Source organism: Mus caroli, unplaced genomic scaffold, assembly GCF_978045245.1.
Source record: "Mus caroli unplaced genomic scaffold, Mus_caroli_1 scaffold_5, whole genome shotgun sequence".
NCBI classification, from domain to species: Eukaryota; Metazoa; Chordata; class Mammalia; order Rodentia; family Muridae; genus Mus; species Mus caroli.
In genome coordinates this window covers 95,482,651-95,494,453 of record NW_028227260.1, presented here as the reverse complement: position 1 = coordinate 95,494,453, position 11,803 = coordinate 95,482,651, and the positions used below count along the sequence as shown (strand labels likewise).

Genomic DNA, 11,803 nt, shown 5'->3' with positions numbered 1-11,803 from the left:
AAATGTTTCTGACTGAGTATTAAGTGATACAAAGCCAGTTCTACTTTTCTTTGTAGTTCCTGGATCAATGCATCTTTGCTTTCAGAAATATGGTGTCATATATTGAATCTTGGTTTAAGGCACCCAGCACATCTGCAAGGGTAGCATTCCAACTTTCCTAAATGTTTTCCCACTAACCCCAAGTTAGAACACCATTCTATGAGGCCAGCTGGTAATTGGCCTATGTGGTATATGTACAAAACCAATGAATTCCATAAATTTAATGCCTTACTCTGATTCTTATTGCTAATAACAAAACACACAAAGGTGGTGCTAGCTGTAAAGAACAGGTTTATTTTGGCATATCCTTCAAGTTCAAGGTCGGCTGGCGACTTTCTTGCTGTCAGTATCTGAAAGTGTTACGAGATGATGATGGCAAAAGCCTGGCAAATTCAAAAGACCTAGGCAGACCAACTTTCCCATAGGCTACACTTTCAGAATAATGTATCCTAAAGGTCACACCTCAAACTAACCATACAGTGCCCTTTCTGGTATCTGCTTGAAACGAGAGTGGGAACAATGCAGTCAGTGGTTCTTAGGTAATTCCTAGAGATAGATTTTTTCCAATGCTGAGGGCCAAACCCAAGGTATAGTACTTGCTAAACAAATGCTTTGCCATTAAGCTAAAGCCTTAATTCCAAAGATAACCTTGAAGAGAGTTTATGAATATGCTATTGAGGATAAAGATTCTTCTTGGATCCAAACGCTTATTTCACTTGGGAATGGATTCTCAGTACCACTGATACCAAGTGTCACCAAGTTAAGGATGGGGGGAAAGTACCAAATATGAGCAAGGGAGAATGACTCTGAGAAAGAAATCTTGATGTGCAAGCATGAGGACATGGGTGAGGATTCTCAGTGCATTAAAAAAAAAACAAAAAACAAAAAACAAAACAGGGAATAGATGTGCATAGCTGTAACCTCAACACTGGAGAAAGAAGACAAGTGAATAAAGAGAACTGTGTGGGCAACCACCATAACTAAAATGTGGAGCTTCCAGTTCAGTGAAAGATCCTGCCTAAACACAACTGAGAGGATAGTGATTGCCCCTTCTCAAGGCAAGAAGTCCGAGACTTTGATTCTCTAAAAGGGCAGGTGCTGTCGGCCTGCATCTTGTGGTCCATGCTGTGCACTATGACAGATGTGCTGTCACTACACGGGGATGATTTTCAGCTGAGTGACCACCCAGCCCAGCACCCTGGCAACTCAACCTTCATGACCAATTAATTCTTTTTCTGTCATTTGTGAGCTGTAAAACTCACCAAATCACATGACCTTCACCTACTGCCTATGACTTCACCTCTGGATATGCAGCATGACTGGTTTGTACAACAGAGTGTGTGTGTGTGTGTTGTGTGGGGGGGAGTCTCTGTAGGTGTCACCACAAGCAGGGAAATGCTCAGCAAAGAGGTGAGAATAAAAACTCACCTTTTTGAGATCGACTTTGTCAGCTGGGATCAAACTTCAGGGGACCAAAAGCCAGGCACTTTGTTGCCAGCACATTCAACACAGTTTAAGTAGGAAAACGGTTTCCTGGTGCACCACAATCTCCAGGCCACAAGGAAGCATAATTACAACAAAATGCCACCCAGGGCACATGTCATTTCTTCCAGGAAGATGGGTTCTGAGGCTAGGCTATCTGTGCTAGCTTTAGGGCTTCAGGAAGAATCCCTCATGGTCTGAGCCACACAGATAGCTTAAAGGTCATTTATGCTATTATTTATATACAGTCCTGGTTGTGGCAGCATGGGTGAGCCTGTGCCTCTGCAGGTAGTATAACGTTCATTTAGACAATTAGGTATGTCCAGTCCTGGTTGTGGGAGCTAGGGGCGGCGAGCCCCTGGTTGCACAGATAGCAAAAGGGTCATTTAGAATACTAGGTACTTCCAGACCTGGTTGTGGAAGATGTGGAGGCCCAACACATAACTCAGATGACCAGGCTTTTTTTAACACTTCCAGTTTCCAGCTTTTTGGACCCAAGGACAGGTTTTACATCTTTTTCATTGAAACCAATACCCTGCTTGCTTAATTTAGTCCTGGTTTCCCTGGAGACCTGTGGGTGAAGTACCTTGGTGCTGCCAGCAGAGTGGGACACTGTGATAGGAGTCGTGGTGCGCCCAGGGAGGCAGACACACATCTATCTACACATTTAGATGCTGCACAATGTAATAGTAAGGGTCACAGGGTATGTTCCTATGCATCATCAGGGTGGATAGAGAACAACAACAACAACTACAAAAATATCTGAGCTCATACTCCTAAGAAACAAATATGTACCAGGGAAGACATGGCTCAGCAGTGAAAAGCTTGCTGAACAGCCATGAGACTCTGAGTACAGAGCCCCAGAAACCTTTTAAAACCCTCAGCACAGGGGCGTTAGACACAGGTCAGTAGTTAAGAGCACTTGGGGCTCTTGCAGAAGACCTGAGTTCAAAACGCTGTACCCATCAAGTGGCCCACAGGAACTCTACCTCTAAGGGTATGACACCCTCTGTGGGCATCTGAGTGCATGGGCACATACAGACACACAGACAGACACATGCAGATCCACATACATAAAATAACCAAAATAAAACTTTAAAGAAAAATCTTACCACAGCAGAGTGTTTGTACCAGCAGCACTAGGAGGCAGAGCCAGGTGGATCCCTAGAACCCAATGATCTAACACCATAGCCCAGTTGATGAGCACCACATTCAGAGAGAGAGAGAGAGAGAAGGAGAGGGATACAGATATATATATATATATATATATATATATATATATATATATATATATAGAGAGAGAGAGAGAGAGAGAGAGAGAGAGAGAGAGAGAGAAAGACAGACAATACAGAGTGAGAGAGAGACGGGGGGAGAGGAAGAGGGAGAGGAAGAAGGAGAGGGATACAGAGACAGACAGACAGACAGACAGAGACAAACACCAAGTAAGTGAGAGAAAGACGGGGGGAGGGAGAGAGAGAGAGAGACTGTTTCATAAAATAAACCAGATATCAGAAGTATCTCTGGACCCTACATGCAAAGGTACCTATGTGCAATCACACACACACACACAAACACACACACACACACAGTTGTGCCTATACACATGAAGGCATATACATAAGTACCACACACAAAAAGGAATATTTACACACACACACACACACAGATAGATAGAGAGAGAGAGATACACAGAGACAGAGACAGAGAGATACAGAGAGACAGAGAAATAAAATAGAATTCGACACTGGAGGAACACTATGGACAGTATCCATATATGGTACAGATAGGCAGAATATTTCAACTAGGAGACATTGAAAGCTGGTAATAATACAACATTATATTATGATTATTAATTATTATTACAGAAATAATACTAAAGGCCCACAGGGTCACAGGAAGTTTGCACAAAGGGGGAGGTTCTTCTAGATAATGCAAACTTTAGACAGTAAAATGATCCCAGCAGGGAAGGCCTCATTCAGTCTAGAGGAATGCAATTCCACTTGGAGAAAATGGGGGAGGCTGAACACAGTCTGTTTTCAATGCTTCTACACAACGGGACACAATGAGACAAGTGGCCTGGACTACACTGGCCCCATGCAGGAACACAGGTGACAGCACACCTCCACATGGCATGGGGCCATTTGTGTCTGAGAAGGGGTGAAACGTCAGGGATGTCAGAAAGAGAATGCAATTAAATGACTCATCCCAACAAGTCTGAAACTATTTCATGTTTATTAAATCAAACGTTCCCAAGTAAGGATTTCCCAGGTTATACATACAGGAAATCATAGGATGAGAGCTTTAACTATACAGGAGACCTCATATATAATATCCCTGATGATCCCATAATACATGCGCGATAAATTTCACAAACAAAACATTCTCAGTAAAGTTTTTCTGACACCTCAGAGATGTGAACAAGGAAGTGATAATCACAATAGCAGTGTCATGTCACCATAGATTTAGAAAATATCATGAAGTCATTTCATGGCGGTTGAGCTTCTTTCTTCAAGGTGTTACGAGATTAGCAGGGATAGAAGTGAAGATTGAACACCATCCTTTTCTTCCTGCTTGTTTACATGAACCTTGGTGTTATTAAACATCTAATTAATATTTGTGTGTATATATATACAAAACATCTAATTAATATCTGTGTGTATATATACGACATATATTTTAGGAAAGAAATTTAATGCTCAAATTAATCCTAATACTCCATTTAAAAAATATTCTACTTACAGTTTCTTCAGTAACTTTCCTTTCCAAGTAGTCCATGTGTTTTCTGGCTTCCTCTATAATAGCTTTTCGGCGACAACTCTTAATAGCCTGTAGATTCTAAAACCAAAAGCCATGTTTAATTAGAAGCCACCGCTGCTCATCTTGGTTCACAATTGTGAACAGTTACGGTTCAAAATCAGTATGTATTACAATAAATGGAATGGACAGTAATTCATCTAAAGTAAAAGTACACTGTATACTATATGAAAATCAGAATGTCCATCACAAAAATATGGGACTGCATTGCTGAGTACGATATTGGGACAAATGGGAGATACAGAAATTTGTGTGATCATGATGAGAAATGTTTATGACCATGACGTAAAGTTCAACAATGAATGGATTAGGACACACTACATCAAACCTGTTGCACTAAGCAGAGCGCCGTGGTGAAATGTACCTGTAATTCCATCACTCCAAAATAGTGGCAGGAGGATCACTGCAAGTTCAAGTAAAGCCATTGCATAGTGAGTTCCAGGCTAGCCAGGGCCACAGAGAGAGATACTTTCTATAAACAAACTCTTGTGACATGTGGTATAGAAAAATTATAAAACTATTTAATTATTTCTTTCATATTTCAGTAACTTTAAGTGAATGCAGAACCAGAACCAGCACAAAATTTAGCATTAGAATTGATGACCAACTTGCTGAGCTATGCAAGTGAAATGAAGCTTAATGCCTATGGCTCAGTAGAAAGACTAATATTTCAGTAGGAAAACAAAAGAAGAGACAGGAGTAGCATGACTGTATGGTGATGCTATAATGTGCAATCTGGATATAATAACAAAATCTTATAGGCAGAATAGGAAATGCATACACATTGGAGTGGGTGTGGGGAGGAAAGGGAAAAGGAAGAAAATATGAAGAAGTTAAAGATGATGACAGAGGAGAAGGAAGAGAAAGGAAGAGGAGGGAGGAACAGAGAGTTGGAGGAAGACAGGGGCGGGAGGAGATGTCTGAGAAGTATGTAGTATTATCACACACAGAGAATGGAGAGTACTCAGGAAAGTGCAGCCCTGACTGAGGATTAGACTAACAGCTACCTCAAACCTGCAGTGTGATTCTGAAAAGCTTCCCCCCACAAGGACTACAGCCTGATACCCACGACTCAGAGGCACATCAAATTGGCTGTGCTGCATACATGTATCCCAGTGTACACCAAGAATTACAGAACATGGAATCAATTCTTTCGACGTGGCTGTTTGGACCTATATCAATTAGCCTGGATGAAGGAAATTTAACAGGAACACAAGGCATTAAACAACTACTCAGAAAGTGAATTTGAGCGATCAACAGTTAATGAATTCCAGAATAACTATACAAATGTACTTGGCCAAGTTCAATGAGGCTGAGAAGAATTGGATTGGATGCATTGAAAACAGTAGATAATTCTCAATATACTGTTATCTTCACTTACAGCTTTGCTTCATCATGCTGATGGGCTTTGTCTTATCATTCTAATTGTCCACGGGGAAAAATATAATTACAGTTCAATAATGCAGAAAGCACAAGGAGTCAAGAAACAAAGGGCCTATAGACTTCCTACATTGATTTGTCACTCTCCAAAAGAAATCTGATGATGGGAGAAAGCCATGCTATAAAAATCAGAACTTCCCCCAAAACAGTAAGTATAATTTTAGACAATGTTACCAATGTACCAACTCCCGCTTTGAAAGGAACCCACAACCATGAATGACTCCTTAAAGGAGACGCTCATTTAGTAGTTAGGTTTACCTGACATGGTAACACTAAAAAAACGAAAGAAGAAGTTTAAAGGTATAAACACACTATAAATGAACCCCAGTATGGAAGGGAAGAGAGCCAGTACTTTTATTTCCCCTCTCAAGAAGATGACCAACACACCTTCAAGTGTCGATCACATAACTCCTTAAATTCTTCTATTTTCTGCATATGAATACTTTGAAACTGTTCAAAAAGTGTCTGTTGCTCATCAAGGATATTCTGCAAACATAAAGCAATACGTAACACTTCATTAAAGTGACAGCTCAGCAAAAATAATTCAGTGTTTAATGTAGACAAGATAGTTTGAAGCAAGTACTTTTGACATCTTGACATTTCATTCGCTTAATATGAGGGGAATGCTAGGGCAGTGAGGCAGGAGTGGGTGAGTGGGTGAGCACTCTCATAGAAGCAGGGGCAGGGCCATTTTGGCCTTTCCAGTAAGAGTAGAGCACACAGTGCCACACTAACAGGGTTATATTCTTTAAGACTGACTTCAGACACTCCCCTGTACCAATATAAGGATACACATCTAAAACAAATCTTTGAAAAAATTCTTTCAGATACATATGGACTTCTTCCCTCCTTCCACTCCCAAGAAACTAAGGCACAGATGTAAATTGTTTTTCTGAGGTAGCATAACTAGCAAAAAACTGGATGGTGACTGCTATCCACTTGGTGGGATTCCAGAGTCCATGCTCCTGACCTGAGCTGGGCTGGACAGCATCTCCATACCCTCAGTAGTCCCCCTTCTGCTTCCCCACCTTTGGAAGTCAGAATGCCCAGAGGGCAGCTCCATCCTCCACCAGGATAAAGGGCCCCCAGAGACAGCACTGAGTCCAGTTACCTGTCCCCCAAAGCCCATTCTCATCTCCAGGCTAAAGGTGACTCAGTCACCATTGCAGGTCCATCACTGCATGGGAACCTTTCCCTCTTCTCCTCTGGGACAGGGCAGGTCTGAACTCCAACCACACTGGCAGCTAAGTCTCCACCTGCCCCTCCACAGCCCCATGAACTGCTCTCACTCCACATCCCTGATCACTGTGTCAGAAGGCTACGTGGGGCCCTCCTACTCTTGGCATCAGCACTGTGTCCATCCTGAAGGGTCCCCTCTCAGGATACAATCCTGTACTTCCTCCTGCACACTGCAGACAGTACCTGCTCATCCCTCCACGCCTGTACCATGCAGGCTCCTAACCCATCATTAGCCTTGTCATCTTCCCACAGAAGGGAAACAAAAATAAACCAAGTCACGGAGGATGGCCAGTCTCTCCCCTCCACATCAACCACCCTCCTGGTCTCCCAGAGCTCATGTCCTGTCCCTTCCCTCCAGACCTGCTGCAGGAAGCCCCTGTTGCTACCTCTGAGGCTGACGAAATGGACTCCTTTCAAGCTAAGCCTGATACTCACAGAGAGTTTTTCAGCCTGTGTCTTGATTTGGTTTACAGCTACATTCCACATCATAACCAAAGTCAAAAACTGATGAGAATAGTCCTGATAAAGTTTCTGCCTGTAAAAGACAACAGTGAACACTGTGATATTCCTACTCGACCTGAAGAAAGCACATTCAAACACAGCAGGACTGACTTGCCCTCACTAAAGCTACAGAGGGAAGACTGGGAAAGGGCATCTAAAATATTCTGACAGGGAAATGGAAAATGAGGTGGATTATGTGGTTTTACACCAACAGTTTCTGTTTCCTGTTGGATTAGAAAGAAGTCACTTCAAATACCTTAGGTTTATAACACTTAGGGACAAGTATAATTAGTATCTGAGTAACATTCCACAAGTATTCATCTTCCTGAGAAGCACAGCTTCTCTTTTATTTTCTCCTGCTGAAGAATTGGTTCTGTGAGAACGCATACCCATGACCATTAGAGAATTCTGCAGAGGTTTACCCACTGTTCCTCCCTTAAAGGCAGGGCATACATTTGCATATTTGTAGTTTACTAAAGGGTCAACTCTGTTCCATAAATGTCTAGATTATTCTGCTATAAGATTCATCTCTTTTTTCCATATGATTGAGTATCTGCTATATGGAATGTGTTTTGATACACTCAATGACTCAATGTTAAACCAAGCATCACGTTCAAGGGTGGCACACAAATTCTTTATGGTGAATAAATTCAAATATATTAAATTGACAAGACAAAAAAAGGTCATCTTGACTGACAGCTAAGCAATACAGCTTACTTTGGGTATAATGTGGCAGTATAAGCTAAAAGGAGTTAGTTTCTATACAAAACCCAAACCCTATGAAGGTTTGACCAGAGGCTCCAACAAACAGAAAATAACAGCTCCTTCTTAGAAACTGGTTTATTCCCAAGTACTAAGAAATGTATAAGATAGGAAAGCCCAGAGTCTTACCTTCGCTCATGCTGGACTTTCAAGAAGTGGTCAACATTCCACTTAATGTTTTCGACAGTTTTATTTACGCTCACCCCATACTTTCTCTTCCTTTCATTTAGAGGTTTCTTACTGGGCCCTGTATTGAAAATCCTTATACATATTTATTGTTCAGTTAATAAGGTAAATACTACTGCACTCCTGTTAGAAAACATCTTTGGACCAACATATAGCCACCCTTTTAAAAACCAAGGGTATTCCACTCCTTCTTGTTAGTGGATATTTATAGCAGCTACCACTGTAATTTGAAAAACTGATACTTGTACTTTAAAGGTATAACACGGTTAGAGAGATTTTCCAAAATGTACAAATATATTTTCAGAAGTATTGTTTAACTTCTCTACAAGAAATCCTTTAAAGTGTAGCTTTAATCAATGCACAAAGTATCCTCCAGTCCAAGGACACATTAAGCAGAACTGTTGGGCTGATTTATGAAAAATGTGAGAGCATTCCATTTACATAGTCTTCAAATGTTCACAGATTATTGCATGGTGAAAAGAAATACTGTATTTAACGTAGTCATTGAGGATTTTAGAAAAATATAACAGAAATCTAGATGGTTGAACTGTTTAAGGAACAAAACGAACTGACTCATGGCTAACTCCATTGCCAACCTGAGGACAGAAACCAGAACCTTGAGCCCAGTAGGCAAGTGCTTTCCTACTTAGCTAAAACCCTGTTATAAATCCTGGACAATTTCTAAATTGAGGTCTATCATATCAAGAACTCTAAATTAGTTCTGACTTTTCCGAGTTTGACCTTTAACACAGATCATCTGACATAGCAGGTCAGAGCCAGACTCATTCTGATTATACAGTGCTCACATATTAACATTTGACTCTGCACTGTGTGTGCTGTTTATACAATGTAAGCAAACCGTAGTGAGCTGTTTCAGAGTCCTTGATCCTCACTACCCCGCCACACAACAAAGAAATGAGATAAGACCATACAATAACTGACATTTAAAAAATACAAACAAACAAACAGATTTTGTCACTTACTTGTGACAAAATCTGGAATATAGATAATTTCATCCAGTTTTCTAAGATTTCACAGTATATAAATAAACAAAACAAAACAAACAAACAAACCTCCACCACTTTTGGCCATGATGATACATGACTTTCACCCAGCACTTACAGGGCAGAGGCAGATGGATCCCTGTGAATCAACAGGCCAGCCTGGTCTGATACTGAGTTAGCCTGGGCTACATGGTGAGACGCTGTCTCAAAATCTAAGCATAGCATAGCATAGCATAGCATAGCAAAGCAAAGCAAAAGCAAAGCAAAGCAAAGCAAAGCAACTGCCGCCATTTTTAAGCACAATACTGCTCACCTTGCATGCACAATCAAAATCTCTCAAGTGAATTAGTAAAGAGCACTGTAACAGGGCTTATAGAAGAACGAGTTTTGAAACTCACTCCTATTACCTACTGATGAATAATACTTCCTGGCATCGAAGCACTTTAGTTTTTAAAAACTTTCTAAAACTACTAATGGCTCCTACAGATACACCAGGATTTTTTTTTTTTTTGCCATCATTTTCTGTATTTTTAGCCTGAAAGCATTCCTACTGGCTTTGAACTCAATATAGATAAAACACCATGTTTCTTGTGGAAAGGAGTGTCCTCTGTCTCAGAATTTACACAGAATATGTGTTACAGGAGCAGAAGTGTGCTTTTCTGAAGTACATTAGCAACAATGAAAATTCCCTTCACATCACCTGGCTTTGGTCCACCTGTTTCATGGGAAGAACTGCTTTCCCCACAAGTTTCAAGGGCCAGATTGTTTCCTGCATTGAAGAGAAAAAAAAAACCAAATAACTTTCAAGTTATGTCTGCCATTTTGATCATCGTACATGAAGAAATTATGTGCACTAGGGGTTTGTGCTAGATGTATATATACATCAAAGTTTTTAGAACACATATAAACTGAATCATGTTTGTGTAGGTGAGAAACAATGAGACACTGGGGACAATTATGGCAAAGACCTCCAGTTTCTAATCATTATAAACCATGCCCTTACTATGAGACATGTTGGCACGGGCCAGGAGAGGCTCTATGATCCTTGCAGCTCCACTAAGGGTAAGAACACCACTTGGGAACCATAAGTCCCACACACACATTCTGAAAACAGTTTTCATGTTTGAAATGTCATGTGATTCCCAAGAAATTACCTGTGCTCCACCTAAATGCATCAGACTATACTTTGGGGACAGGGCAGAAAGGATCTTGTAAGCATCCCGACTTTCTGTGTTTTGTGACAAGGTCTCACATAGTCTAGGTTGGTCTTGAAAATGCTGGGTAGGTGAAAATGACCCTGGGCTTCTGATCTTCTTGATTCTACCTCCTGAGGATTAGAGGCTTAGACCTCCACATCTGGTCTTATACAGTGCTAGGAGCTTCTTGCATATTAGGGAACTGATCTCCACTCTTGGGGCCTACTCCCTCACCCCCACCCTCACCCTGTGGTGTTTTACCTGGGTTATTTTCTTGAAGCTGCTGTGAATCGTCAGATGGCAGAGCAGGAGTCACCTTTGGTTGCTTGGGAGGTCTGCCCTTGGTTTTGGAAGCCATGACTATAGTCTCCCTGGGTTAGACAGGAATCCTGAACATTGTATGTGCAAAGACACATTAAAGATACAAGGAAGCTAATGAAAGCCACAGGAAGAGGCATCAGGTTTCCACAGGGTTGGGCCTGAGTGTCCCTTTCTACTTGTGCTGGAGGAATGAACTAGAAGGGATCAAAAAATAAAAACAAAGAAACACCGCGCCCCCCACCCCAAAAGTGCCTCCATTCCCAGCCCCTCAATTCCATCCTTCCTGTGCCAAGGGTAAAATAGGGGCTTACTCTACTCCCCCACCCCTAAACCCAAGTCGCCTCTGCTCAGGTGACACAGGCCAGGGCCCCACCCCCTCTCTCCAGATATTTGGCATGAAAATGAACTGTTCTTACCTGTAGTTGGCACTTCGTGTTGAGAGCTGTACTTACTCACCAAGTGGATTCCAGGTGCACCTCAGGGCACCCAGTGATCCAGGAAAGCTAGTGACAGGCAAAGGGTCACGAATTGTAGGTACACACTTCACCTACCACCCTCCACACTGTCCTGCTCAGTCCTCCCGGGACCTTTGGCCCTCGCGTCCCTTTCCCAACCACCCTCGGGTCCCGTCCAGTCCTCGGTTGAAGTGAGAGTCCAGAACAGAACTTCACAGGTTAGCCTGGTTCTCACCTCCTCCCAATCCCCAACCTCCTCCCTCAACAGCCTTGAATCCACTCCAGCCTCACTTGGATTACCCCGGGGGTTCCTTTAGAACCTTTACCAAGGCCATGAATCAACCCTTAGCCTCCTCACTTTGAT

General features: G+C 41.9%; 1 long non-coding RNA gene across 1 annotated transcript; it reads right to left on the bottom strand.

Moving 5' to 3' along the window:
• Positions 1-8,417: 8,417 nt before the first annotated feature.
• On the bottom strand, positions 8,418-11,047 carry LOC147004703 (uncharacterized). The gene is made up of 3 exons (XR_015047099.1): positions 10,925-11,047; positions 10,168-10,236; positions 8,418-8,524 (listed from the first exon to the last, which is right to left on the bottom strand). It is a non-coding gene; the product is annotated as an uncharacterized LOC147004703 (long non-coding RNA).
• Positions 11,048-11,803: the final 756 nt, after the last annotated feature.